Below are 5,810 nucleotides of genomic sequence, written 5' to 3' on the forward strand. Positions count from 1 at the left end.
CACTCCAAATGAAGTCATTGGTTTTGTTGGTCACATCTATAGTTTTGTGAGGGCATCTGTTCATAGTATGTGTGTATTACAGCATCATGTGTTGACAGCTATACATTTAAGTGATTTTAAGTAAGTAACATGCTATGCACGTCTACAGTTCTCAAGAAAAAGCAGAAGAGAGCCACTACATGCAATGAGTTACAACTCCCAAGATCTAACTCTTTCTGTAATTAGGGAATATTAGAGGGTAAGAAAGAGGAAACAACAAGAGTAGAAACAAATGAAATTTGAGTGACAACATCATGCCCTCAACGATGAGGGGGAAAAGAAAATATCCTCCGAGATTGTGAGAGCTTTCAAGAGTAGGACTAGAGGTTTTAGTATAGAAGCAAAGTGGGAAATCTGGAATCTTGTTGCTCTCAACATCCACATGTTTGAGCGATCCATGATGAGTCTTTAGAGGAGGAGGCTGCTGTACAGACTGCAATTGTCTCCAATGTTCGCAGTACACTAGCTACCGTCAAGCAGCGAGGTTCAATGAGGAGTTGTTTTTGAAAACATGCCTATTGCAAAAATTGTCAGGGTCCTAAATGTCAATCGTCGCACCTTGCACAAGGCGAGATCATGACAAGTGAAGCCTAATGTTGATGGTCAATTGTTTTCATTGGTTGCATGTCACAAGCAACATTGTTATAGCCCTATCACAAATGAAATTAAGGAATTGGTCTACACATTTTGGAAAGTGGAGACTCGTGTTTCACAGAATAAGAAGGATGTTTGTTGAAAGAGGATGGGGAGGAAAAGCTACATAGAACACCCTATGCACCTCCTAGATGAGCCTCAGGTGATCAATCAAATACTTGTACCATAACTTATGCATTTTATGCATTGCATCTCTAGTGCATAATAACTTGTATATGCTGATCAATAGCATACTGCTCTGTAGACTTTTGCTAGTTAGCATATGGAGTATGCTAGTTAGCATGCCTTGGGTTCTAAATAGCATATAGAGCTAGTTGGTTAACACAATATGTATGCTAATTAACATACTTGGTATGCTAGTTACATATCTAGTATGCTCAATTTCATGATAAGTACGTTGTCTAACAGAAACTGATTATGCTAGTTAGCATATAGAGTTTGCTAGGTAGCATATGGAGTATGCTAGTTAGCAGGCCTTGAGTTCTAAATAGCATACAGAGTTAGTTGGTCAACACAAAAGGTATGCAAGTTAACACCACTTATGCTAGTTAACACCTAGTATGCTCACTAGCATGATGGTATGCTATTTAAGACAAGGGTTATGCTAGTTAGAACTAGCAGTTGGGTTGGGTATGCTAGTTAGCATATGGAGTATGCTAGTTAGCATGCCTTGTGTTCTACCTATCATAATATAGAGTTAGGTAGTCAGCACCATATGGATGCTAATTAACATCATTGATGTTAGTTAGCACCTAGTATGCCCAATAGCATTATGGGTGTCCTAATGCGTATACTAGTTAGCATAGCGAGTATGATAGTTAGCATATGGACTATGCTAGTTAGCACCTAGTATGCCCAATAGAATTATGGGTGTCCTAATGTGTATACTAGTTAGCATAGTGAGTATGATAGTTAGCATATGGACTATGCTAGTTAGCACCTAGTATGCCCAATAGCATTATGGGTGTCCTAATGCGTATACTAGTTAGCATAGTGAGTATGATGGTTATCATATGGACTATGCTAGTTAGCATATGGATTGCTCTAGTTAGCATATGTACTTTGATAGCTAGCATATGGACAGTGCTTGTTAGAATATGGAGTATGCTAGTTAGCATATGGAGTATGCTAGTTAGCATGCCTTGGGTTCTAAATAGCATACAGAGCTAGTTGGTTAACACAATATGTATGCTAATCAACATACCTGGTATGCTAGTTAACATACCTAGTATGTTAACTAGCATACACAATATGTATGCTAATTAACATACCTCATATGCTAGTTAACATACCTAGTATGCTCAATTGCATGATAAGTATGTTGTCTGACAAAAATTGATTATGCTAGCTAGCACATGGAGTTTGCTAGGTAGCATATGGAGTATGCTAGTTACGAGGCCTTGAGTTCTAAATAGCATACAGAGCTAGTTGTTCAACACAAAAAGTATGCAAGTTAACACCACGTATGCTAGTTAACACCTAGTATGCTCAATAGGATGATGGGTATGCTATTTAAGACAAGGGTTATGCTAGTTAGAACTAGCAGTTGGGCTGGGTATGCTAGCTAGCATCTGGAGTATGCTGGTTAGCATATGGAGTATGCTAGTTAGCATGCCTTATATTCTACCTAGCATATATAGTTAGATACTTAGCACAAGATGTATGCTAATTAACATAATTTCTGATGGTTAACACCTATTATGCTCAACAGCATGATTGGTGTCCTAATGAGTATGCTAGTTAGCATATGGTCTGTGCTAGTTAGCATGCCTTGTGCTCTACCTAGCATACAGAGTTACCTGGTAAACATAAGATATATGCTAATTAACACTCATTATGCTAGTTAGCATACGCTGCTGCATGCACATTAGGATGTTAATTGTGCTATTTAACACTATGATTTATTTTCATGAAAATGTTGGATGTCCTAGTTAGCAATTTGAATATTGATCATCATTTGGATGTTGGAGGTTGAGTTCATTCGACGATTCAAGGAAAAACATCCAGATTGCAAGATTGGCATGAGAATGTTTGAGATGTTGAAGCCATTATTTTGTAGGCGGTTGAAGGATAGATACACATGTTGTTAACAAATACCATGTGCAAATGTCCTTTTTGAAGGACACATTGAACCGCATGCGCTCTCGTACTTTTGGGCTGTATAGAGCAGGTTGTGATTGTATATGCAGTATCTGTGCCCCAGGTAAGAACATTAGCCAGGGTTGCTTGGCTTCACATCACACGTTCAAAGGTGTCACACATATGTGGGAGTCTATTCCATGTCCAAAGCCCGCAGATGCAGTTTTCCATAGAAGGGAATGCCTGATGGGAGAGTGTTTCACATGTGGAGTGAATAGGTTGGAATTATGTTGCTTGGAGATAGCCAAGCCAGGTAATAGTATTAATGTGAAAGTATTTTCATATGTACAAGCTCAAGACAAGCAGGGAAATAGTAACAAAAGAAGAGATCTTTTGCACAAAGAAATGCAGTGTTGGGAGTTTCTTCAACTCTTGAAGACCAAGTTGGAGCTCTTTATCACTCATAACTATGTGGCTCGATGGCAAGGACAAAAATTCAAGGATTGCCTTCCTTGGTTTTTGGACGATGTTGTCGTGTCAATTGTTGATTTTGCAGAGAATTATGCCTTCAAGGAACAAAATGAGATTCAGTTAATGCATTGGCACTCTAGTCAAGTAACCATTTTTGTACACATAACGTACTACCGCAGGGCAGGGGAGGTAGCCAAAACCATCCACTTCTTCATATTAGATGACAAGGTGTATGACACGTTGTTCGTACAACACTACTTCATGCTACATCGTGAATGGTTACAACAAGAGGGTGTTACTCCTAAGCAACATTGGGTGTTGTTTGATGGTGCGACCTCGCAGTTCAAGGGATCCAGGCCTTTTACTTCGTTGCAAGATATGGTGGACTCACAAAGATGGGGATGAGATGGTTCTTCTTTGGATCACGGCATGGCAAGGGAGAGAATGATGGTGTAGGAGCATTTGTGAAAAGAACCTTGACCCATGAACAACTAAAACCTAATGGCAGGGAGCACCTTCACTTTATCCTTCAAAATAAAGGGAATGTGCCTGTGTGTTTTGGAAGGTTAAAGAGGGGGAAGTAAATAGGGAGGTGAAGTGGAATTGTGCATTGTGGCAAAAACTCTCTCTCTACATGATTTTTGTGGTCACAACCCTGGGGATCCAGCTGCCCTTGCAACAACAGCCTTGACATGCTTCTGTGATGCATGCATGCACAGAAGATGGAATTGTTGTGTCAATAAAGCTCACGTGCAACCTTGGGATTTTCATACTCTACTGCCATTACCTGATGAGGATGTGTTAGATTCTGAGCCGGCAGATGAAGCAGTCACCTACGATGACTTCACGTACGAAGGTCATCATGATGTGTTTGAGTAGTGCTCTATGTGTTGGCGACACATTTTCTATAAATCCAGATGCTTCGACCAACGTCAAGGATGTGGATTTCTACTTGGTGAGTTGTGTTGCAGCAAAGGAGAAGGTGGAGAAGGGGTACCTCGATGAGTGGGGCAATGCAATTGATAGAGGCTCATATGTTGTACAGGGCCTGTATTACGAGCAATTGGATTCATACACCTTCAAGCTAGACCACAAGCAACCCATCATCCACGTACTTTCACATCTGGTACAATGTATCAAAATACCCATGGAGCACATCCCAAGGAGACGACAGGTGTACACAATCAACCGAGAAAGCTATGAAGAAATCTATAATAGAATGCCCTTCAAATTTTAAGTTGTAATCATTGCATCTTCAATATACTTATTGCTCGGAGATAGTGCAGTTTTATCAAAAACTTGGGTATCTTATGTCTCTTGTGTCTCTTGTGTGCTTTGTATATACATGGCTTTGATGAACTCTAGAGAGGTGATCAAACAAACTCAAAGTCCGCCTCCTTTGGTGCCTTACAATTTACACTTTTTATAGCAGGATTCAATATGGTTTGGGCAAGTAGCCCACAAATATAAATGGAAACTGTAAAAGAAGGCACACCTAGCTTATAAGAAAGGCATTAGGGTTTGGAAAGATGTGTACAAAGAAGTCCAGTGGCTTGCAGAGTATGATAATAAGAAGGTATTCTAATTGTGTTCTGTGGGTATGCCAATTGAAGGTATGCTAATTAGCATATTGTCTATGCCAGTAGGCATAGACAGTATGCTAATTATCATACCTTTGCTGGTTTTAAGGAGTAGAGATAACAGCTCTCTGTATACTGTGTATGATAATGAGCATACCATGTATGCTAATTAGCATATTGTATGCTAGTTTCAAGAAGGGATGGCAGCTTTCTATATATTGTGTATGCTAATTAGCATACTATGCTGTGAGTGGAAGTTAGCAAAAATGAAAATCCACAGTGTGCTAATTGAGGGAATGCTAATTAGCATACCATGTATGCTAATTAGCATACTATTTATGCCAGTTGGCATAGATAGTATACTAATTACCACACTATTTATGCTAGTTGGCATAGACAGTGTGCTAATTAGCATACCATTGCTAGTTTCAAGGAGAAACATGGTAGCTTCCTGTATACTCTATATGCTAATTAGCATACTATGGTATGCTGTGAGTGAAAGTTAGCACAAACAAAAATGCACAATATGATAATTAGAATGTATTCTAATTAGCTATTGTGGGTATGTTAATTAGCATACATGGTATAGTAATTAGCATATTGTTTTTTCTAGTTAGCATAAACGGTCTGCTAACTAGCATGAACATTATGCTCATTAGCATACCTTTGCTGATTTCCAACGAGAATGTATACAAATTTGATGTTTACAAGACAAAAAAAGAATGCCAATAGTACACATATTATTGTCTTCCAAAAACGAATAGTACACGATCTGATCATTACTATCTGAAGTGAATGTCGGAATAGTTACAAACATTGGGAAGGCAATTTACAAATTTCCCTCATAATGTTACAAAACTACAGAGAGCATCCTACTCTAGATAAGATCGTGGTTTAGGGTGCTCGTACACTCGCTTTTGCCCAGTGTCCGTTTGCTTCTTTGGTTGCCCAGTGTCCGTTTGCTTCTTTGATTGTTGAGCTTTTGGA

At 39.1% G+C, this 5,810-nt stretch overlaps 1 pseudogene; it reads left to right on the forward strand.

Moving 5' to 3' along the window:
• Nucleotides 1-3,954: 3,954 nt before the first annotated feature.
• LOC147443818 (uncharacterized) lies at nucleotides 3,955-4,480 on the forward strand (annotated as a pseudogene).
• Nucleotides 4,481-5,810: the final 1,330 nt, after the last annotated feature.

The sequence above is a fragment of the Adiantum capillus-veneris genome, chromosome 13, assembly GCF_014529385.1.
Source record: "Adiantum capillus-veneris isolate H3 chromosome 13, ASM1452938v2, whole genome shotgun sequence".
Classification (NCBI taxonomy): Eukaryota; Viridiplantae; Streptophyta; class Polypodiopsida; order Polypodiales; family Pteridaceae; genus Adiantum; species Adiantum capillus-veneris.